This window comes from Panthera leo, chromosome B3 (genome assembly GCF_018350215.1).
Source record: "Panthera leo isolate Ple1 chromosome B3, P.leo_Ple1_pat1.1, whole genome shotgun sequence".
In the NCBI taxonomy this organism is placed as follows: Eukaryota; Metazoa; Chordata; class Mammalia; order Carnivora; family Felidae; genus Panthera; species Panthera leo.
The window spans coordinates 7,644,484-7,669,901 of record NC_056684.1 but is presented as its reverse complement, the minus strand read 5'-3'; positions in this window follow the sequence as shown (position 1 = coordinate 7,669,901).

The following is a 25,418-nucleotide window of genomic DNA, read 5'->3' as shown; positions in this document are numbered from 1 at the left end:
ATAAATCATTTAAGTTTATATGTTTTCGTTGCTGTGGCAACCATGTGGCTAATTGAATTCCAAAGTGTCTTTCTCGATTTCAAAGCCATGATAAAGAGCCACAGCACTTAACAGTGGGAGTCAGAACAGAGGCAGAAGAGGCGGTGGAAACAAAATTTAAATGACACATTGTCCAACTGGCTCCCAAGATCCCAGAACAATACCACTCTGATGAGCCAAGCTAGGGCGCGGGAGATTTCTTCTGAAGCGAAGGTTGATAAACGGTTGAGGGGGGAGCTTCTCTGCAGAAGTACCTGCATCTTCCATGGTCTCTCTCTTCTCCCACCTGACATGCTTGCTCTGCCAAGGGCGGGACTGAATCTTTTCACACGGAGTTTTACTAGCAGTCGGCAAACACCTGTCCAGTAAAAGCTTCTTGGATGGATGGATGTACAGAGAGATGGATGGATGGATAGATGGATGGATGGGAAAAAGATTACGAGACAATTCAAAAGGAAGTTGGCATTTTTAAAGGGACGACTCAATTCTAGGCACAGTGTGATACATCTATCACAAACTCAAAGCAACCCTTATAAACAGGTGTGTTTGTTCCCATTTCGTAGATGAGGAAACTTCAGACTTCCGTTCAGGGAACTTGTCTAGTGAACCTCTAGGTATGTAACAGGTATAGAATATACCCAGGTCTATAAAACTCCAAAGCCCATACACGTTCTACATCTTCAACCATATTTTACTAGCTCTCCTAATCAGAATAAATAGAACACGTTTTTCTGCAGCATCTCTCATCTGTATTATTTCCTTCTTTTCTCTCCCTCTCCCTTCCTTCCTTCCTTCCTCCCTCCCTTCCTACCCTCCTTCCTTCCTTCCTCCCTTCCTTCCTTCCTCCTTTCCTTCATTCTTCCCTCCTTCCTCCCTCCTTCCCTCCTTCCTTTCCTTCCTTCCTTCCTTCCTCCCTCCCTTCCTCCCTCCTTCCCTTCCTTCCTTCCTCCCTCCCTTCCTACCCTCCTTCCTTCCTCCCTTCCTTCCTTCCTTCCTCCTTTCCTTCATTCTTCCCTCCTTCCTCTCTACTTCCCTCCTTCCCTTCCTTCCTTCCTTCCTCCTTTCCTTCATTCTTCCCTCCTTCCTCCCTCCCTCCCTCCTTCCATTCCTTCCTTCCTTCCTCCCTCCCTTCCTCCCTTCTTCCTTCCTTCCTCCCTTTTCTCTTTCCTTTCTCCCTTTTTTCTTTTTCTTCTTCTCTTTCCTTCTTCCTTCCCTCTCTCTCCGCCTTGATTTGATACTTTCTTGAAAAACTCAACTCTTCTTTGTGAATATGATGTATGCACGTTAAAAAATTAGACAATATAGAAAAATAAAAGGGTGAAAAAAAATCACCCAATATCTCATTACCCAGAAATAATACTCCCCCTAGATAAGCATTGCTACAAGTCTCCCTCTATTCATACACAGTATGTAGATACGGCGTTTTAATGCACTCTAATATACTTTCTGTTTTAAAAATTTTTTTTTTTAATTTTTAGAAATTTTTAAAAATTTGTTTTTGAGAGAGAGAGACAGAACACAAGTGGGGAAGGGGCAGAGAGAGGGGGAGACACAGAATCTTAGGCAGGCTCCAGGCCCTGAGCTGTCAGCACAGAGCCAGACACGAAGCTCAAACTCACAAACTGTGAGATCGTGACTTGAGCCAAAGTCGGATGCTCAACTGACTAAGCCACCCAGGAACGCCTTACATAAAATCAGTGCATTGAGTTACAACTGAACTTTCCCCACTCATGTTTATTCAACATAAGAAACAAGAATTACTAAAAATTAATTCACAGTAGATATAAAAATTTTATGTAAAACATTAAAGTTGAAGATAGTTTTGAAATTATTTGTTTCATTTTAGTTGATATTGACTAACATCTCACCAGGAGAAATGAAAAAAATTCTTACAATGGCTCCCAGCAATTTTTGCTACTTACAGCATAATTTTTATATTGTCAATTTTTATATTATTTCAATTAAATGTTTAGAACATTATTTGCACAATAATTCAAATAACTATAATTTAGATTCCATACTCACAAGAATTCACTGCTAACCCAATAGGTTCTTCTTCCAGAATTGTTTTCCTGTCTTTGTTGAGGGGAGACAGAGGAGTAACACAGTGATCCTCTCTGTCCTTTGACTTTCCACTTGAATGACAATTTGCCTGGGTTTATAAAATTCCTCGGGCATGCATTCTTTGTTAAATCTTGAGACAACCCTTCCACCATCTTCTAACACAGAGAGTTTAACCAGAATTTCCTATTTTTTTATTTGAGAGAGAGAGCACAAGAGCATAAGAGCACATCAGGGAGGGGCAGAGGGAGAGAGAGAGAGAGAACGAGAGAGAGAGAGAGAGAGAGAGAGAGAATCCCAAGCAGGCCCCACGCTCAGCATGGAGCTCAACATGGGGCTCGATCCCATGACACTGGGATCATGACCTGAGCTGAAACCAAGAATTGGATGCTCAACAGACTGGGCCATCTAGGCTCCTCGAGCATTTCCTATTTTAACCAAAGTTCTGTGTTTAACTTTTGAATGAATGGATTTCATCCACAAAGAGCTTTGTTTTGTTTTTGTTTCCATTTTTAAGGAGATCCCACTGTTGCCCTGGTGGGGGCCCTAATTGGATTAGAAACAGGGCTGCCCATAATTCCCTTGAGTCACACTTTGTTTCCCACCAAATCTTGTAGACACAGCCCTATTGCCTCTGTGCATAGATTTTGATGTGAAAAAATACAAGACCAGACTGATTTTCCCTCCTTGAAGAGGGCTTTCTTTCTCATTCCTGGCTACCTCAAAACTCTCTCTTTATACATGAAATTTAGCAATTTAAGCAGAAATTGTCTTTGTGTTCCCTTGGAACACAGTTTGACCTTTCAATGAACAAATTCATTTCTTCCTAAATTTAAGGATAATTTTCTTTTATGATAAATTCAAATATCATTTCTATTCCACTTGTTGGATTCTCTTCTTCAAAAACAGCACTTAATCTGAGCTGACTTACCTTTGACATCCATATCTACTCCCTTATCTGTACTGGCATTATAGCTCCTTTTCCTCATACACATAGTGACTTCCTTAGAATTCCCTTTTGTGTCATAATTTTGATTTTGACTTCATCTCCTACGTTCTTTGCTATTTTTGATGTATTACTTCGGAAAGGATGATGCTGTTGCTTTTTAATTGGCTCTCTTCATTCCTGAAGGTCACTTTTTCCTCTTTAAGTTTGCTGTGTATCATCTAATTATAAAGCTTACTTTATTAAATTTTTATGTTTCTCTTGTTCTATAATTCTAAGCACTCTTAAAGAATTTCTTTTCTATTTTCTCTCTTCAAGACTTAGCTCTCCGAATGCATTTTGCGCGCTGTTTTCTTTTTCCCCATCTATTTATCCACCTTAATCCATTTCCTTTATTTTCTCATCTGTGTATCTACAAAATACTGCGATATGTGTATGTAGATGCACAGATGCATCTAGCACATTATCGCTCTTTTTGTTTTTTTTACTAATTCCTCTTAACATGGGCAATTATGTCCAGACCTTCTATTTATTCTGAGCCAGAGTGGGTGAATTCCCTTGACACCCTTCCTACCTTAACTGAAATCTTCATCCATCACCCAGAGTTTGGGGGCTGAGTATTGTATGTCATCAGTTTGGCTATAGAAATCCAAGGAGGACAGAAGTACTGCCCAGCAGGGACCAAGTTTTGGGAGGACCAGGCAGGGGGTGCAAATGTCCTCTGGCAGAATATTTGGCTACTCTCCCGGCCATGACTGGACACCCTGGAGGTGTGGCTGGGTCTCTCTCCAGAGTGGAGCCCTGGGCCCTAGGGAGCTCTAACCAACTTCCCGCCTCTGCTGAGAATCTCACAAAGTCGGCAGGGGCTTCTACACCACAGGGTTTGCCCCTGGCCTCCCTGCACTCCCTTGGCCACTTATCTGCAAATCTCAGCATTTGCCTGTGCTTCACTTTGTCACATTTATACAGATATTCTTAGTTTGTGATTCTTTTAAACAACATAATGGCCTTGGGTTTAGATGGTCTGCCGACCTTGGTGTGAAACCCATCTCGATCCCTTATGACAGTAGTTTGCAAACAAGGGTCGATTTTCCTGTCCCAAGGGACGTTTGACAACATCCGGAGAATTTTGATTATCGTGACTGGGGGATTCTACTGCATCTGGTGGGTAGAATCCCAGGCTGCTGCAGAGCAGCCACCCACAACGAAGGATGGCCTGGCTCACAGTGCCCTAGTATTGAGGTTGAGTCGCTGAGTGCCTTCGCAGCTGAGTGCATTTGGGCAATGTTTTAAAGCTCCCTGAACTTTAGCATCTTTATCTTTAAAATGAATGTCCAAGATCATTGATCAATGGCACGTTGTCAATGTTAATGATCATCTTACCCACACAATGATGACACTTTCCATGATTACCATCAGCATTATTAGTAGTAGTAAAATTGCCACTTTTTGAACAGCTGTATACATGCAAGTAATTACCTCACCTGTTCTGAACTTTAATTGTTGCAAAGTTGAATTCACTTTGAGAGCGGCATTGTCTTTTGCTTACTCCTGTTTCAACTGTTGTTTGGCCGGGTGGTTGGTTGTTGTTTTAACTTACACTGTTCACCTTTTTCTTTTTTTTCTTTTTTTAAAGAATCCTTGGATGTTTACGAGAAAAGCAGATTCTTCTTGCCTTTTTTTTTTTTAATTACAAGTATGTCTTTTGCTTGCCTCCTTTTATGTAAGTGCTTCATATTACACATTCCTCCAAACTCAGCTGTATCTAGAGAGGAGTAGACAGACCCTGGGGTTTAGTGATAGAATTATTCTCAGAGATCACCCAATTCTTGCTTTGTGCAGATAGAAAAACTGAGTCTCTTGGGGCGCCTCGGTGGCTCAGTCGGTTGAGCCTCCGACTTCGGCTCAGGTCATGATCTCACAGTCTGTGAGTTCGAGCCCCATGTCGGGCTCTGTGCTGACAGCTCAGAGCCTGGAGCCTGTTTCAGGTTCTGTGTCTCCCTCTCTCTCTGACCCTCCCCCATTCATGCTCTGTCTCTCTCTGTCTCAAAAATAAATAATAAACATTTAAAAAAAAAAAGAACGAACGAAAAACTGAGTCTCAGCTGTGGAGACTCCACTGACAGGTTAAAAGTGTGAGGGAAGAACAACTTCCAGCACCATGGCCAGAGAATTTGACCCTGGCATTGAATCAGAGACCTTGGTAGTGATTCTGACTTTGATGCTATGAAACAAAACTTCCATGTTTTACTTTGTCTTATTGGTAGAGAGTGGCCATAGTTTAAACATGTCCAATGTTGGTTGTCTGCTGTGCATTTAAGCTAATAGTACAGACTATTATCTTACCATGCTCTTATCTTAAGACCAGTAAAGCGGTTGGGATAAGATATCTGCCTGGGAATAAGATGGCCTGACACCAAGGCAGCCGTGCTTTGCAGATGCTTCTTCCTTGCCTTCCAGGCATCAAGGCGATATGACCGTGTCTCAGGGCTCATGGAAAGAGCTCACCCTGCCCTATAAAGAAAACACATGAGAGGCCTTGGCCTTGGTCTTGGATTCCTTGGCTCTGCTAGTTAATCTATCCAGCCCAGACTGCCTTCTCAGAGGAGGCTTGGGGAGAACCTACGATCGTGTGCAGGTATATATCCGACTATAAGTCCTGTGAGTTTATAAAGTCAGCAGAACATTGTAGAAATAGCATGAGCTTCAGATTCAGATGGATATACGTTCAAATTCCATCTCTGCCATTTATTAGCTGAGCGACACTAGGCTAGTCAATTAATCTCTCTGAGATTCAGTTCTCTCTTTTAGAAACTGAGAATAATAAGGTCCATGTAAGCATCCTTAGGATGCTTCATCCTTAAGATGAATCTTAAATAGTAGCTTCAAATTTTTCCCTGTCCCTTTATACCACTTAGTTTTTGATAGCAGGATAAATTTTTACTTTTGTAACATTTAGTCCAGCTTTGAAGCTGTGGGAGCTGTTATTATTCCTGGATTCATTAGTGCCTGCCTGTGACGTTCTCTTTGTGTGTCAGTCAGGGACACACAGCCATGACAAGGCTGGGGGAAGCTGAGGAGAGATGGACTGAATTTGGACAATACTTAGAAAAGTATGGAAGCTGGGATCTTCTTTAAAGCATTTTGCCTTGGGAGGCACAAATCAATAATGTAATGTCGGTGTTGTCAGGGACTCCCCTGTCCACTTCTGTAAAGAAAAATCCTCCCAGGGAGAATCTAATCTCAGCCAGGGAGGCACTGGGTTCTTAGAGAGTTGGATGATGGAGACCACTCATAAGCAGATAAGGAAACGGATGAGGTTGGTGATGCTGATGATGGTGATGCTGATGATGATTCCCATCATTTATTTAGGCCCACCAAGGGCAAGACCCTGCACTAAACACTGTGTATGTCCTCACATGACCTCATACTGTAAGCCAAACCTAGATAAAACGATATATCTTACATATGAAAAAAACCTGAGGCCAAGAGAAGCTAATATCTTGTCTGATATCCCCAGCCAGTTAATGGATGAGGAAGTCTTTGGGAAAATGAGAGGCATTTTCCATCCTGGTTGTTTGAGGGACAAAGTGGCCATGAAGAAATCAGAAAATTTACCTGAGAAATCCTCAGAGGTAGGAACAAAATTTTCTTTGCAATGAGCCAGGCGTAGGCTTGAATTCTGCCCTCACCTCATGCCTGACTTTTTCCTATGGCAAGGAAGTGAATCTTTCTGAGACTCAGCTTCTTTAAGCCTCAGTTTCCACATCTAGAAATATTAAGATACAAATAAAGGGTGTTTATGATGGCTTAGCGAGAAAGCTCTGGGTAGAGGCCCACATCAGCTGTGCTGAGGCTGGACTACGGGAGCTGAGGTGACCAAGGCTGATGGGGAAGCCCAACTGTGGGCATAACATGGGGAAAACAACACGAGCTTTCTCTAGAAAAAATGTGAAGTTCCTATGACAGAGATGTAGCCAGGTTTTTAACAATGCTGCTTGTCTCAGCGAAATTTGCTGATCGGCTATTTCTGGATGGAAAACCCTACATGTATAGACTGGAGAGGAAAACATCATTATAACTCTTTCTAGGTATTCTGGCCAACCTTTGCTGTCTCCCAATTTAGCATGAGAATCCTCATGAATATTTGAAAGTGACTTCTCACCCCAATTCCTCTGATTATACTCAAATCGTGGAGACTTCAACATGGTGAGACCATCAGCTCAAGATGAATGAGTCCAACTCTCTTCTGTCTACATGGACCTATGCCCCATCTAAGAGTTGAATACTAGTGGCCTTGTGGTCCCACCTGTGGACTAGGAAAGGAGGAATAAGGAAAATGACACAGCCACCATCATCCAGGCAGGATCTGGCATGCTATATCTTACTCCACCAGACCCTTTGCAACTGGCCAAACACACGTTGCCTCTTTGCCATTTATTCCCACTGGTTCTGAACCGTAAGAGATATCCATCATAGGTGTCCATATCTCTAACACAGGTGTCTGTCACGAGGCACAAGTAGCAACAGTGAAGTCCTCTCACTTTGGGATGTCAGGGCCCTAGCTCACTCTGACAGACAGAACCAGGGTCTCAGAGCCCAGCTCATCCTGAAAAAGGACAGAGTCCCTGATGAGCATGCCATCAATAAATACCAGAACAGATGCCATGAAATTCCAATCAGAAGAATTTATAATGTGAAGTCAGATATTACATAGTGAGAAATAAATAAACAGAAATTGTCAGTCAAACTCCTGGCAGCTGGGGCCAGCATCAGAGGCAGTAAATGAACTAACTCCATAAATCACGTTTATGATCAGCCCCATTGCACATAACTTTGCCAGTGGGGCTTTCCATTATGTAGCAGGAGACAGTGGATTGTTTCATCTCATAGAGATAGGAAATGAGCAGAGCCAGTGTGTCCCTGGTGTCAGAACGCGATTGAGACATCACCCTGCTCTCTAGGTCAAGGTGTGCAAAAGGTCTTGGGAGAAGGCTTCTTCTGGCTTTCCACCTGGAGGAAAATTCGGGAGAAGGTCACGGCTCCCACTGAATTCTGGTTAGATGTATCTCAAAGCCCTAGAACTTATCATACACAACATAAGGGCAAAAAGAGTGAGAGGTTGACTCTGTTCTCAGAGGAGCCCTGGGAGTCTCTTTATCAAAAACTCTTCTCTTAGCCATCATCCAAGTAGTGAACTAAAATTCTGTCCTCCTTTGCCTTCCTTCTGCATCTTGTTATACCCTTACTCTAGCAATCTAGACCATCTTCTGTTCACCGTGGGATCTGGAGAATGGGACAAGGTCTCCAGGCTCTAGCACATTGTAGTACATTTAACATAAGAACGCTCCTAAATTTATTATGTGAATAAATAAAAGAATGACCATCCTAAAAGAGTCCTTCAAACCACATTTCTCTTCTGTCTTCTTGGCTTAGAACCCTCCACTGTGGTCTTGGGCAAAAGTTTCCATCCATGTGATAGGAAGCATACAGTGGTGATTAAGACCAACTGCTGGGTTCAAACTCTGCCTCTCCCTCAAGTAACTGGGAAGCCTCGGACAGCTGTCTAACTTCTGAGGCTTGATTAGCACATTTATACAATATTAATTGATTAATATTAATATCTGTCCCTCTTAAAATAATTAAATCTTTAAAAAATTTAACATTTGTTTATTTTTGAGAGGGACAGAGACAGAGTGCAAGTGGGGGAGGGTTAGAGAGAGAAGGAGACAGAATCTGAAGCAAGCTCCCAGCTCTGAGCAGTCAGCACAGAGCCTGACGTGGGGCTCGAACCTACAAACCGTGAAATCATGAGGTGAGCTGAAGTTGGATGCTCAACCAACTGAGCCACCCAGGCGCTCCTAAAAGAAATCTTGGCAGAGAGCTTGGCAAATGGCGACTTTTGACCTGCGTATGAATGCCCCTTACCATGTCCTGGCACCTTGCCTATTCCATAGCCTCTGGATTTCCATTATATTGTAGCATTTGTCCGTGAAGACACTTGAGCTGGAGTGGCTAAGGGGGTGTGTGCATGTTCACAAGAGTCTGAGGGAAAAAGGACTATGGCTGAGACACTCAAAGAATCGTGGATTTCAGCCAAGGACTATGCTTTCTCCTGAGGTGTGGCTTTCTGGCAATAAGCTGTAGTCTGGAGATGGCCTTATCCAGCAAATCCTCCAGGCTGCACCATCTAGCTCTCCACGATAAGACTGAGACTCCCACAGACTTTTTCAAGGAAGCTGCCCCTCCAGACTTTACTGCTTTAAAGTCATTCCCTGGCCCTTGCAGCTCATCAGCAATGGCAAGCAGGGCAGTAATTAGACCCTCTGCTGAGCCTTGCAGTGGCGATTTGAATAATTGAGAACATTGCAAGCGTTGGTGATGGAGGGAAAGGGAGGTTAAAATAGAACATCTCCCTGGCTAATAGCTAACTAACCTTGAGCATCCCAACAGGACAAAGGAATAGGGGTTGGCCCAGGCAAAGGGGACCCACCATGCCTTGAAACATTAAGATAATGTGTTCTGAGAACCTCAGGTAGTATCCTTGAAAGCTCCCTCCTATGTATGTCCATGATCTGTGCCAAGAATTAACCCCTTATCAAGGACATCAGCTGTGATAAATCTGCATCTCTACCTCGTGTCTAACGAGTGCATTCCCAGCACTTCTGTTGATGCCATTAGAGGCGCCTCCAGGTTCCGTTTCAGGGACGGCCAATTGCTATTTCTGAAGTTTGTCAGGTGATTGTTTCTTTGCGTCACCACTGGGGTGATGATTTTTTAGAAGCATGTTGTCTTTATAAGACAACAGTATTATCCACATCCTCTGGTACTGAAAGAGGCTTTTATCTGAGAGATTATTCCAGTTTTTGTTTACCTGAGACTCCTAACTACAGGCAGGTAGTTGAATGAGATTATCAGTCAAGGACCTTCCAGGCCCAGAAGTCCATAAATTTGTCAAATCCTTGGAATCTCTTTCCAAAATAAATGACAAATCATGGGTTACAAGGGTGTGAGGACACTCTAAAATGCAGATGTGAGCTCTCGAGACCTTTGGTCTTTGTGTGGAGCAGGAAGGACCCTCTGGGGTGGATGGGCTGAGGGTTTCAAGGATGAAAGGAAGGTAGGAGGGTAGGAGGATCTGCTGTCACTCGCTCCAGTCGATTGCCATCACTACTCTAAATAATGAAAGAGCCAAGCCACAAGGCCTAGACTGTAGAGGGCATTCTTCCAAATCCTACTTTGAGAAGCATCTACTGTTGCCTTTAAAAGCCCAGTTCTGACATGGTTGCTGCCATGGGAGTCCACTGATGCAAGACCAGCCACAGACTGGGGAGGAAAGATATTTACTCATAATTTCCACATTGTCAGGCTGTTCAGAATTCTGGATCCTGAATGGTTTTTGTAAGTTGGGTTCATGAGGCATAGTGACAGCACTTTGCATGCTGTACAAATGATCTGGGCCTTGGATAATGAGAAATTCAGTTCAACTCAACAAACGTCTAGTAAGTAGATACTAAGCACATATCACTGTATAGACAACATTAGCCCTTGACTGGAAAGATTTAATGCATGTTTGCTTACTCATTAAAAAGAAATGTATATACTAAGGATTTTTGTTGACCTAATTATGACCTTGTAGTTTATATGGCCACGGAGCAAGGCCAGGTGAGAAGTATGATTTATCACAAGGGACAATTGAAGGACAATGTTTCTGTACTTTGGCTATGCCAGCTTCTTTCACAGGGATAGAACCTTCGAAAAGGCCATTTGGGCTTCTTCCCACACAGAGTCCCACGTATTATACATTTTTTGTAAATTGGTATGGGCAGGTATTCTAGGGATAACATTTTTGATACATGGAGATTAGGGAGAGATTTCTATTGTCTTCTGAAACCCAAATGTGGTGCTGCAAGTTGATCCTTAGCAATAGGCTTTGAGGGGAGACGTGCTTAGAGAAAACAGACAAGTTTATCATGTGGTACAGATAAGCAGCTGGGCTAGAAAGGGCTGGCACATGACCAGGGGCTCTCAATTTTCCTGAATTTAATTCCTCTTTTAATACCATGTGATACTGTGTGATGAGATCTAAGCTCTTCAACTGGTAGCTTTGAACCAGGGCAACTTTGCCTCCCCTGGGGGACACACCGGGTAATGTTTGGAGACATTTCTGGCTGACACACTCTGGGAGGGGGACAGAGAAGGAAGAGTGCTTCTAATAAAAATGTTGATAAACATCCTAAAATGCACAGAACAGCTCCCCACAATGGAGAATTCTCTGGTCCAAAATGTCAACAGTGATGAGGGGGGGAACCCTGCCTTAAATCTTTCCACAACTCTGTTGACCTCTCATGACTGAAATTACAAACTGAACCTCCCTGTCTCTCTCCCACAACCATCAGTGCTTTTGAAAGAAATTAATAGAAGCAAGTCTTGAAATTTCACTAGAGGAAACACATTATATGAAGGAAAGGAGAGAGAAAGATGGAGAGAAAGGAAGGGTTAGTGGAAAGAAAAGAAGACGGAGACGGGGTTTTAAAGTAATTAGGTCAATGAATCCTAAAACCTTTGGGATAAAAGAATAGCCAAGGGAACATATCTTATCCCACCTTAAAACTGTTATTGAAATTATTGTAACTAGGAAGTTGAATAACAACATACATGGAATGATAGGACACCACCATGACATACAGCTCAGCCATGCCTCAAATCAAAAATGTGTGTATGTTCTTCTTGAAACACTCATCTCAATCCAATATTCAACCTAGGGTTTACCTTAAACATTTTTCAAGCTACTTTTACTCTCAGCAAATCAGGGTCTCAGCTGTCAAGATGGTACTGGATCCTATACTTGTTGCACACATTAGGACTTTGCCAAATTTCAACATACCTTTAAATCCAACACACTTCTCTACTAAATAATGAATCCAAATAAAACAAGGGCATTCATGTTTTATACTTTATTTGAGAAGAGACCCTACATAAACTATGTCAGGAGGATACAGGTCTACACACGATTTCATCAATCAATAAATGGAGTTGTTAACATAACATTGAAGATATGATACCATGAGGAAGACAGACATGACCAAGAAGTATTTACAACTATCACATATGATATATTTATATTGGAGATGGATATATACATATATACATGTACATGTGCATATACATACATATGTCCATACATACACACACATATATACATATATATGTATAAAATGTTTTTAAGCAATAACCAAGAAAAGAGTTTGCCTTCTTGTAGCAATTAACTATTTGAAAGTGAAGAATGGGTGGTTTTCATTAATGTCATGGTGTTAAATCTCTGCCCCCACATTTAACTTCAACACTGATAGATTCCAATGAAGACACATGTTTGCCTCGGGATGGAAGCATGAGGGTGAAGAATGGGGTGATGGGTACGGGGCTGAGTGAAGGACATGCACAATGGGAGAAATGACCTTTGGTGATACCATTAAATCATCCTTTTGTATTAAACATAAATTATTAATACAATTTAAAAAAATAATTTTCTGTTTTCTTTTGAGGTTGGGGAGGAAGGTAGGGTGGGGTGGGGAACAGAGAAAGGGAGGGCACTTGCCTTTTCAACACATCCCTTTATATCAACTGAGAACACATCCCCCCTACCCTGGGGCCATCTTACCAAGTTAGAATCCATATTTTTTTGCATAAAAGACACCTTTACCCAAGGATTTTATTTAGACCACAAGCCTCTTCTCTGAAGGCAAATACAGTCATTATTTTAACTAAATTGATTCTCCAGGACTTGCTAGGATGCAAATAAACTTAGCATAGCCAATGGATTTAGTTGTCATAAATGAATAGAATGGAAAAAATAGTACCTCAAGGAACGGGTTACTACTAGTAAAACCCAGTTTTACTAAAACCTCAGTTGCCCATTTTAAGTTAACAACTTTGGGATCGAAATGATGGGAAACAAACATGATCAGCACTGTCCAGTGGCCTGGGGGGAAGAAACAAGCATCATGATGGAATACGTCTAAATCATTAAACAGAACTGAAGAACAATCCATTGAGATTAAAATAAATGACATAAAATCCAGTTGAGCACACCTCAGCTCTGCTGCTGTCAAGGTCTCCACTGTGAATGGCGGCTTGGCTGTACTACATCCGCTGCTGAACGTTTCCCAAGCCATGCCACGTATCGTTTCCTAAACTCTGTAAGATTAGCTTGGCCTCGGAACAAGTGTGTGTATGTATCACATGTCCACATGCCATGTACACCATTGTTCATCAGTCGCCATGATCCAACTAATGCTTCAGATGGCCAATATGTTTATATAAACATTGGGAAACACATACAAACACATGGGATCAGACAAGATATAATCACTTTACATATATTTAGTACAGAAAGCTTAAGGATAGGGATGAAAATCAGTTATAGCAGCACCTAAACTTCATTTGCAAAATTCTTCTCTGAGAATATAACATCCTACGAGTGCACTGAAGTAGGTACCAGCTGATTTTCCAGATATTGAAAGTTTGCTGCACAACATCAGCCTAAAGATAAAGGGACATGTAATGTCCAGTAGGAAACAAATCAGTGTACATCATTTACACGGCAATAAATCCTTCATTTCCCTTGAAATAAGATATGTAAAGTAGCACTTAGTTTAATACAAGTTTTGTTCTGCTTTAGACCTAGCTGTAAAAAGCCATTCATGCAAAAAATTACCTCCAGTTTTAGCTGGATGTTTAAAGGACACTTCTCCTGAAAACAAGTCCCTTTCACATAGGGAAGGGGGAAATAATCCCACTCAAGACAGCCAGTGTTGACTGACAGTGGAAAATACAAGACTTTGGTGTTTGTAGGGCATTTGCCTTAAGAACCCAGAAGTAGCACTGAGCTCATCTCTAAGTAGGCAGAGGGCTAGAAGTGCCCTTGAATATTATAGGAATTTTCCAGAAAAAGTACTGAGAACCTCCATACAATTTTATTCTCTGGTCTGTTCCCTCCCAAGACTTTGATTGGCATCATCTCTACTTCTAGAGATGTCTGCTTCTGTATCTCTAGTCTCAGACCACTTTTCTCCCTGGCCAGTAGATCATTTGTTTCCCACCAGGCAATCTGCAACTTCTTCTTCTCTGTTTTAAGGGGAAAAAAACACTTCTCTTATTGAGCTCTCCTGTAGCTGTTGATCTTCCACTTACATTCTTTCCAAACTAAGATTGTTCCTTGATGTCAATATAAAACAAAGCCCCCCCATTCTAAAGGGACTCTAATAGAGAAGGTTTGAACCTGCCTTCCCCTAGCTTTCACACAAATAATCTAGAGGAACTCATGTCTTTTTTGCATGGCAAGTGTGAGCACTGGAATAGGACACCCTCAGGAGGACAAGGAATGGAGGGGAAATGTGGCTTCTCCTCAGACCTACCCCAAGGTTAAACATGACAGTTCCATTGAACTTGCTCCGCTGAGACCTGGCTCTGGCCTGCTGCTTCCACCTGATTTATCCTAAAAAGAATCTTTTATGGTCGTAGACCACCAAATGTTATGAATTATGATAAGCAACACTGAAGGTGGGAAAGTAGAAGAGAGGGAGTGTTCAGAGCTTTGGATGGTCCAGAGGCAGCTGAAGTGGAATTTATTCAACGTCTATGAAATAGAAGACAGTATTTAAGATGAAATGTGCAGTGACTGTCTTGCTTTCTCAGCCCGGGGGCCATCCTGACAAAAGTGAGGAGGATATAGCTGATTGTTAAAAGAAGACAATGGTACCTCTATGATGACATTTATACACTATTGTGCTAAATGACAACTGGCCAATCACAATGCCAAATGAAAACATTTGCTTCTGCTATGCTCATTTTCTCAGGGTAACCCTTCAGTCTGGCCTGATGAAGGCTTCAAGGAGCCATTTGCATTGTTTAAGGCAAAGTTAGCTGCTGAACAGGACTCAGATCTGAAGGGTGGCTGCTGGCATTCAAAGCAGTGCCTACCTAGAGTCTCCAAAAGGCTTACTAACAGCATTACTGGGCCCTTTTCTTCCCCCAAAGCTCATAGCTTCTGTTCAGCTCCTGTGAAATATCACCTACAAATGCACACAGAATAAAATGTAGACCTGTACTTTATGGGAACCATGCAGATAAAAAAAAAAAGGAAGCAATTGCCAATAATCAGTCTCCCATTTGGGAGTTTACAAATCAATGGTGCCTTGTGAAGACTTTCTGCAGGAGGTTCCTCTGCCTAAGTGTGCCGTCCGTTGATGTCTAGGTGTCTTTCTTTCCACTCCTCTGAGCCAGGAGACCTGGCAGTATTAGTCCAGCCTTCAACATTTGTTGATGAATGTGACAAAAACAGCTAAGCCACTAAGCTTAGAGCTAAATAAAAGATGTGAACACATGAACTTAAGAATAAAGTCTTGCAGGCGGAGGCCCCCATGGATAGGAAGTAAAGGAAAAACCTACTCTGCCTTGCCTGGAAGGCCAATCAAGATAGGTTTTAATTCAATTGAGGGAGGTGTTTGCTGTCCCTGGTGCTGAAAACAGATAACCCAGGAATCACTGACCAGCCAGAAACTGTGTCTTCATCAAAGTGAAAACTCATTCAGCAGAGGCTGACTGTAGGTAGCAGGTCCCAAAACATGTTTCAAATGCCTCTTTTTATGCCATTTTAATGAAAGTGGCCCTGAAGTGACCCTGGTTTTCCTGCAGGACAGAATTAATGCATTGCCATACTACTGATGGGGTAGTTCATCCAATCTATCTCCCCATTCAGTCCTTACTTACATATTCCCTCATGTAATGCAAGGACCTCCAACTCTTAGAAAAGCATTAGGGGCTGCAGAAATTACCTACATACTTCTTTTTCCTGATACCAATTACAGACATGGGATTGATTTGACTTGCTATGATTAAAAGTTCCTGAAGGAGATATTTAGGTAAAATGTTACCACATACTGGAATATGGGCCCCTGAATTTCTCTCCACCCCAATCTTATTGTCACATTCTGAGAAACTGAGCAGAGCTTTTACTATGTCTAAGGTCTAAACCCAGAACTATTTCTTTACTGGCTCCACCCACCCCCTTTCAGCCAACACACACACACACACACACACACACACACACACACACAAACTCTCTCTCTCTCTCTCTCTCTCTCTCTGAAAGTGAAACTTACTTAAGAAGGAACATAATTCTTCCCTTAACAGTACACAGTTTTTTGCCAGAGAAAGCAGGACTGCTGTTTTCTCTCACATTCAAAGTGAGAATGTTCTTGTCCTGACTTGCTTTCTTTTCATTTTATTTGGACAGTGCCCTTGAGCTTACCCACCATGGCCCACACACATAAACAAGAAGGGTCCTTGATGCTGTGGGGTAACAGAAAATTACCATGGACCATTTTTGGTTGCTTCCGACTCTACTGGGCTTGGGGGAGTCTTTGCTTTTAGACACGAACTATAATTAATCTTTTCTAGCCTTGAAAAGGAAGTATCCCAATAGCCCCTCAAAAAGACTAAATTCTCAGGAAAGGGAAAAAAGCATTAAAATAAGTTCTTCTTGTTCCTGTTAACATATTAGATCAAATTTTCCACTTGCAGTGAGTTATTTCTCAAATGATACCTCTGAAATCCTTAAATAATCAGTCTTGTCACTAGGAAGTTACACAGTGAAATGGCTTGTTCAAAGCAGGCCTTCACAGTACTGTGAAGGAGGTCATCTCCTCGGGATTATCAGAATGAATTATGGAACACTGCCCTGAACTAGCTTGCCTTCTCCAATTTCACACCGTAATTTAAAATCCTAGTCATAACCCAATTTAGACTCTCCTTTCAAAGAAAGCTGAAATGCTTTCTGCTGCTGCACAGCTACAGGGGGCGCAGGGGGCGGGGGGGACAGGATTCCAGCATGGAGATGTTGCTTTTCTATGTAAGACAAACAAAAATTGAGCCCAAGGTAAAAAGAGAAAACAGAAGTCTGAACTTGAGCAAAATATTTGTGGATTTCTTAGGATTTCAGGTACTCGGCTTTATTCTGATTCCTCTCTGGAGTGATCAAAATCTTCTTTTTTTTAATCATGCACAGCTCTTAGTCAGTTACATCACACCTGGTTGTGGCTCGGAAATCTAAAGGAAATCACACTCTAAAGATTAACCTTGCCAAGTAGTCACCATTGCAAGGTACCTAAAATAGTGGCTGATGCTACAAACACCTGGGATTTTTTTAGGGGCTGTAAATGACTTCACTGTTGTAACCTTGGCAATCTGGCCTCAGGATTTACTGTCAGGGGTTTCATTTTCAATCAGAGGCGTTTCTCAGTGGGAATCCCACTCACACCTACTTGTTGGTGCTCAAGGCTATCAGAAGTGTGGTTTAGCATTTGGTCTTCACTCAAGCAGTTCATTCCATCTTAAAGTTATTTCCCCATGTACAAAATGCTGGCCCCAGAATGAATGCAAAGCTGCTTCAGGATCATTATCACTTCGGGTACTTCCTGCAAGATTAGTTTTACCACCCAATTTATAAAGGAAGCTTCATACAGTCTTCAGTTAAAAAACATTACATTTAAATCTACAGAATCTCATAAAATCAACAACGGATGATCTGGAGTTCAATGCAGCAGGAGACGGCATCTTGCTATAAAATGCTCAGGGTTCCAGGCCTGAAAACAAAACCTACCAGTAATCTCTTTTCAATGACAAAGCCAAATGGATAAACTATCCTCCTTCTGCTTATATTTTTGTAAAGGTATTCTCCATCTCTCAAAGCTCAGTGGCCAAAGAGGAAAATGCCAACGCCACAATCTAGAAACCGGACTGCAGGGGGAATTTAAGAAATTTGAAGGAGAAACTGCTTGTGTGCCTCGAAAGAAGGCACATGCCAGAGCCGCTCACAGCTCGGCATCAGCAAGCCTATTTGCAACACTCACTGCCAGAGAGGGGGCTTTACCTCTTCAAGGGGTCCTGTGGCACTCACAGAGCACTTTGACAGCTATGACTTCATTGGGTGCTCATTACAACCCTCCGTGACAGGACGGGGGTTGTTAGCGGCTCTTTTCTGTAGCTTAAGAAACTGAGGCACAGAAGGGATAATGCTTTTCAGCAGGAAGTCGAGCTCAGAGGTCCTCTGTGTCCTCAGCCCATCACCTCCCTCCATCTCACTTGCCATTTTATCACAGACAATATTTAACATAGACCCCATGTCTTTCCTAAAGAAAAAAAAATGAAAGAAAACCTCACTGAAAATATTAGAAGGGGCCCAGAAAAAAAAAGCAACATTGAACTATCCCCAGAGTTATGAAAAAAAATGATATTTGATAAAAATAGGGGTTGGGTTAGACATGATGAATTTTAGTAGTAAATGTGGATAGCTGATCACAGTTCATTATTGTGTTTTTAGAGCCATGTCAAGGACAGAGTTGAAGCATCTATTGAAACATCGTGATTTGCGGAATAGAGGGTCTGGTGTCCTGGTGATTTCTCAGTGATTTCTTCCACCTCATTGTTCCTTAAAGAGGGAGCATGTTCTCAGGTTCATTGCTGTTCTTAAGGTATAAACCCTTCTTGTGCCATCACAGTAAAGATCTCATTTGATAGAAAAAGCCTCTTATCCCCCTCAAGATTTGGATGCTGCAAACATTTGTGTCAATATTATAACCATTCCACTAAATAAATGAACACTGTGCTGACATGTGGTCTGTGGTGCTCCTGTTCCGTAGGGGCATAGTACACTCACACTGGGAGGGGCCTGGAAAACAAAAGAGAAAGCCACGGTTTACCATTTATCTGTATATTTAACAGCCAGGGGGGGAAAAAGCCAGAGAAATTTGAAGGAAAAGCTGTTGGTAGCAGGCTCTCCTTTCTCAATCGAGCTGGAAGGAAGGGATGACTTCAAAAAGACAGACTGAAGCATTATAATAGGCTTGTTGTCCCAGAGTCTCTGGTGCAAAAGCAACTGATGAGGTGCTAATGAGGAGCTAATCACTTGGTCCATGGAGCTGGAAAGAGACTGACGGATGGCTGCTAGAACATACAGTTTTCTTCTCCAGGAACCTAGCTAGGCTCAATCACAAGTGCGGCTGATGCTCAGGGTAGGGAAGAAGGAGATGGGCCCAGAGGGCTTTCCTTGGCTTTCAGAGATAAAAGCCAGACTTTAAGGGCTGGAGTCAGGGACAGCGGATGGACCATAGGAGTTCAGAGTTTGGACAGCATTCAACAGCAGGTGTGAGATGGGAACTGACTGCAAGATGAACACCGGGCTGACTCTGTAGGATGGGAGGCTGTGCACACCTGTTCTGGGTGAGACTTGAGAAGTTGCGCTTTAATGACAGCTGGTTGGAGCCGTCCCTGGGTGAAGTAGATCGGCTTAGCCCTCACTGGAATCAGAGAGAGGGCTAGTCTGCAACTAGCTGCCAGCTGCCCATTTATACTAAGGACACTTCCACCTCGGGCCAGATAACTGAGGTGACTTGTGCACAGCCACCCACCAAGTAACACCCAGTGCAGTTGCTCACTTCCAACCCAGTGTTCCTTCCATGTCCCACGGAACATCTAACTTTCCCAGGGAAAATCGGACCCTTTCTCATCAAGTTCTGATTCAATCTGAATGTTTTGAGTTTCCTATCTAAAGGCTTCAACTCGAAGATAGCTTCAGGAATCTGCTTGAACTAGTTCACATGTATATCTGTACTTAGCACATATTATTCAAGCCAAAATTCAGTGCTTCTCCCCGCCCGAACATCCTCCAAATTAATTACATAAAATCTATATCAAGGTTTAGTTTGGTTTTGTATTTCTCTGAGAAAACTAGTCCAACCTTTAAATACGAAGGTTCTGAAAACTTGGGATCCAGTCTCCTTTGAAAACACCCTAACTTCATAAAATGATCCATAGTGGAGAAAGTCACAGGCTGTGTGACGATATTAAAAGAAAAGATGAGCTGTAGAGAAGTTTGAGAAGCCACATGTCTGGAGCACACTTACTTGTATGCACATAGACACAGATATCAGTGGGAGGAACATGCAGGGCACATTGGCTTGTTGGGTCATATTGGACCAAGACGAGTGAAGATGCATTCGTGGGGGGCGGGGTGGATGGCGTGCACATGTGTGCATTTAAACAAGTATTATAAATAATGAGGGATGAATGTAGTTTGCACTACGTGAGCTTGAGCATCTAGAACAAAATGCAACACTGATAATTGGTTTCAAATAATGTCCTCAGGTTTGCCTCTGTATGACTGTGACATTAGTTGGCCCAGAAATCTATTTTCCCCAGTCAATAAACACAGTGTCCTTGGCCGGAAGCTTTCATTTCTCCTAAAGAAATATCTGAGAACATACAAGGAGACTGTTACTCCTATTCAAAGCAAGAGGCAGGTAGGAAAAACAATTTCAGAGAGAATCAGAATCAGTAAAACCCCCGGAGAAATATGCTGTCTGGGCTTCACGGTATTCTAAACTCCGCAGGTCAGTTTCCCAAGACACCCGGCATGGTGTGGAACAGCCCGAAGGAGGGAATCTGAAGGTGGAGGAGTCGGAATCTAAACTAAAGGCCTTTTCTTCAGACTTCTGATGTAATTAACAGCCTCGGTTTGTAAAGAAGCCGTGAGTTCAGATTTGAGGTTTCCGCTGGCCGCTGTGCCTTCACGTGGCACGGCACAGTTGGGTCAGAAAGGGTCCAGGCCACGCTGGAGCCCACCACCCCATAAGGAAAGAGCTGACACACCGGGCCTTCCGAGAGGTACACACTCTGTCCCAACCAGGAGAGGAAGGAGCTGGGGCTGCCTCTCTCCCATAAGGATTGTGGGAAACCCCTGCACAGACCCAGGGCAAGCCCTGTCCATCAGAACCCACCACCCCATCTGGCCACCTGGCTGTAGCCCTGACCTGCTACATCCACACCAAGAATTGCTGGGGGACCCCGGGGAGCGGGGTAGGGGGGGAGAGCAGGGTTCACTGAGGCAGTGCACACTGATTCTTCATAAACCATTTCACTTTGTGCAGCGTCGAGATATGCTGCAAAGCCGTTTTGTCATCAGCAGAGTGGCTTCCACGCCTTGATGTGCAGTCCCCTCGGGAAAAACCAAGACAGTGACCCCCACTGTCACTCCCACGGAGCGGAAAACTTGGCTCAGCACTGTGGTCAGAGAGAGATCAAGAAGCTCCCTCTGCTGGGCTCAGACCCCAGTCATGGCTTCTCTGCTCCTGGGGGCCAAAAGTTCACGGATGGACTGAGCAGTGGGTGGGGAAGGGATGGGCCACCGAGGGTTCCAGATGGGATTTGCAGAGATACACCACTTGCATCCCAATGAGCTTTGCAGTAAACTTCACTGCACAGAGGTTAATCTAGATGTCAACGTTGTCTGACAGCATCGAAATTACTCTGGGGCAGGGCTCCTTCACAAGTCTTAATATAACAGTCAATTCCATCCTGCCTGCAGGAAATGAAGGTTTTCTGCTTTGTGTGCCGAATCATTCAGCGCCAATTTTCTCACTGTTTGAAGTCCTAACTGTTTGTGGTCCTGGAATTCACCTCACATTAAGACTTTCATGGAGTAGATGTTGGATTGTCAGTCTCATGGAGGCAAGAGGATACAGCCAAAAGAAAAAAAAAAGGAAAAAGTAAGAAGCACAAAAATGAAAGAAAATCTTCTTTACTGAGATTTACTTCTCTTCTGCAGAAAGCAGAAATCAAATCACCTGGACCAGGTTTATTCATTTACCCCAGAGGTGGGCTCAGAAGCATCGGCTGAACGTCACATAGCTGTTAAATGGAGACGGGTCACGGAGAGTTCTCCAAGAAAGAAACAAAACATTCAAGGAAGCTATTCATTTGAATATGTCCTCCCAGTTAACATATCACAAAATTCTTCTTTTTTAATGACTTCCATACACTCTTCTTAAATGAAGGAATAACTATCAGACCTAGACTTGAGTACTGACATTTCTCATTGGGCTTCGGAGAAACTGCATCCAAAACAATGTTCGAGAATATAGTGGATATCAGGGTTCTCAGTCTTCCTTTGGACTTTGATGAAGGACGTCTACACTGGTCATTGTCTAAAGTGAGAACAAACCAATTCTTCTCATAATATGTCAAACTGGAAAGCAAGACACCTGAGCTCCAAGGTACTTCTCAGATGCCCTGAGCCTCAGATGCTCAGGACTTTCCTCATCTGTGTTCTCTTGATACATCTAGAAACGTCTAGCTTTGTTGGCTAGAAGTGTCTCTTGCAAACTACAAGTTTGGGCCATAGCACTGCACACAAAGCAATGTTTACTTTGGTGATTAGAGGAAAAATTAACAGAGCTTACTGTCCTGCCTCAGTATGAGGGGAAATAACTCAGCACACTGGTTTAAGACACCATCCCTACTGCAAGACAAGGCCTAGTTTTAAATTTGGAACTTAGCGAAAGAGGAAGGGGAATCTGAATTTTATTACTTTGATCAAGAATTCCAAGTATTTTGAGGGGGACCTCAATCTCCACAGATCTCCTTGTGAAATAGGAAAGCATCTATATTGGCACACTGACACTTGGGCCAGTTGCAACGCATAGAATTTTTTTAGGAAGTCAAGGAAAACTATGCTTGGGGAGATTGCACCAGGGAAACAGAGACTCTATCAGAAGCCATGATTCAGTTCCTTAGGGTGAAACAGTTTATGCTTACAGCAAAAGTCCTAATGCCCAAAGTAGTGACACAAATGTTCACCACATCCACCAGTCACTTTTCCAAAAGAGTGAGCATGATCGGCATCTCACATTCTCTCTGTCCCAACCCTTCTAGGGAGTGGTTGCATCTACAGTCCTGGTAAATTCAATGCTGACTCCCAAATGGAAAGTAGTAGAAAGCACTCCTGCAAGGTAATCTATCAGACTGCCAGAAGGAGGGATTTTCAGATGCCCAGAATGTCGTCACCAGCATTAATCCAGGGAGCACCAAATGACCAAATTTTACAAAATGACAGATTTCCCAATAGCATCTTTCTGTCTCTTGTAGGCCAGTCCATGTCTGGATAGCTCATCTCCAAGGAATGTGAGACTGAAAGAGACCAAGCTTCAAGGAATCCGTTTGCTGAGTCCAAGCAGAACTTCACTGAAGTCAGTCTAATTGAATATAGAGACATAAACATACAATGTATATGGGCCTATACTTCCCCTCAGATGATGCTACCAATGATGTTAAGCAATCCCAAAGCATTTTCTGGAGTCTATATTGAGATCTTAACAATGATACAAAGACTTGGAATTTCCCTTTAAAACCTATTATGTGCTAGCCTGAACATTTTATTTGGTATCAAAGAAAAGTTTGGCACACCAGGGACCAACACCAAAGTGGCTACAGCACCAAGCCCTGAGCTAAGGGTGCCATTTCTTGCTCTAAGGCAAATGCCATTGGGTACTCTAGCAGGCTGGCTCCACCAGAGCTGACAATAGCCATCCCGGGGGCATCTGAGAGTGGTCCTCTAGCCTGTCAGGACATGGCTCATTCAATCAACACCTAGAGGGGTTTCTTGGCTTCAGACTCTCAGCAAAGCACAGCGAAGCTCTCAAAGCCCAAGACTGCCTGTTGCAGTAACCACACCTCGAACAAGACAATCCGGCTGCTGTTTAGTTTGGGAAAAGAGGAGCAAGGATACCATTCATCATTCCTGAAAGGAAAAGGACTTGGGTGAAGAGCCTGCATCCTAAAATACTGCCCTCTTTCCAACATCCTACCTCCTGGAAATAGCATTTGAAGGGAAACATCTGTTGGTTTCTGAGTTCAAATTGCCAGTGGCCTGCATGAGAGGTACGCAGGCGTGTCTCCCTATCTTGGAATGGTTTCTGCCGGCTCAAGGTGCGTCGGTGTGGAATGGAGTAGCCAGCTAGCTGAGGAAGGAAAGCCTGCGGAAATCAGCCATGGGGCCAGGCGGCAGCCGGTGAGCCCGTGTGCCTGTCCCCCCACCCCCCAATATCCCTCCACCCTACCAATCACTACAGTCTTCCCTATGTGCCTTCCAGAAACAATTTCTTGCCTTGGGTAACTTTTGCTCCTCCCCTTCCATACCTGCCTTTCATCTTGTCTCTTATTTCTGATAAGCAAGTAAAAAAGCAGAGAAAACAAGATAGGTGGGAGCTGAACAGATTTTTTTTTTTTAATTGAGAAGAATCCCAAGGATATCTATCCTGGTCTCTCAAATGTCTCAGATGAGAAATCTGATACTCTGAGAGATTATGACCTGGCCGTGGTCACCTGGGTAACCAAGAGCAGAGCTGGGAATTCGACGGTCTTTCCACATCCCTGCATGCTCCCACCCAAGCTCCCATGCATCCTGTAGTGTCCCAGCACAACGGAATCCTTCCGCTTTTGAGGGGGTGTCTCACGCACCCCCAGAAATTGGCTGTCAGCTCTCCTATGGGTGTTGGTTTCTGTAGTATTTAGCACCAAAAATATTTGCACTAGTATATTCCACAAGATAAGCATCACTAGAGAAGAAGGGAAGGTTCAACCTGAACCCAGAAGGACCAAGGCTCCTTGGCCTCCAGAGGGAAGCCTCTCTCCAGGGAGGATCTGGGCATGATCTGCTGAGTGGAGGAACACAAGTCTCTCGTCTGTTAGCAAGAGAACGCTCAGTGAGTCTCGAGATCCACTGAGGTCAGGGATATAATAAGAGGGCGGCATCTGGTTCACGTCCAAAGTCAAGAACAGGGAGGACCCTTGGCCATGCCTCCTTACTCCAAGGTGGGCACCCAACAGCAGGTCCCTGTCACTCAGTCCAGGAGGGGACCAGATGAGGAAGACATGGCAGGGAGGTCAGCCTCAGGGACCTGGAGCTTCCCCCAAGGCTCACGATGGTGTCTGCATCCAACCGCATCTTCACAGTCCCTCTAGCATGCTTTTTTAAAATGTGGATTTTGGTGTGGAGGGGTGACAGTGGGACGGACTGGGGTGGCTACCCTGGCTGATGGGATGTCACTGTAAGACTCATTTAGTCACACTGAGCTCTTTGAAAATAAATAGATGGATAGGCCTTCGCCAGAGCTTTGTAGGTGTGCAAAGAGGCTGGGGATGGGGAAAAAGACCAAACACGCCCTCTGGGTCTAAAGTCATCTCGGACATCTGCCGTTGTGACGGAGGCACCGAGAAGGAGAGGAGTGTCTACAGGACCCATGTGGGCCCAGGCCCTCGAGCCCCCGGTGGCAGCTGCCCCTGCCCACGCAAGGCCCGAGGAGGGCCACCCTGGAGGGCCACCCTAGCATTCCGGGGCGCTACCGAGAACAATGGCACAGTGACTCAGCACTGTGAGAATCTAAACACTTCAGACCCTGAAGGGCCGGAGACGAACAGGCACCTCTTGTTTCGCAGACAGGAGACTGAGACCCAGTAGAGCAAGTCTCAGCCGAGC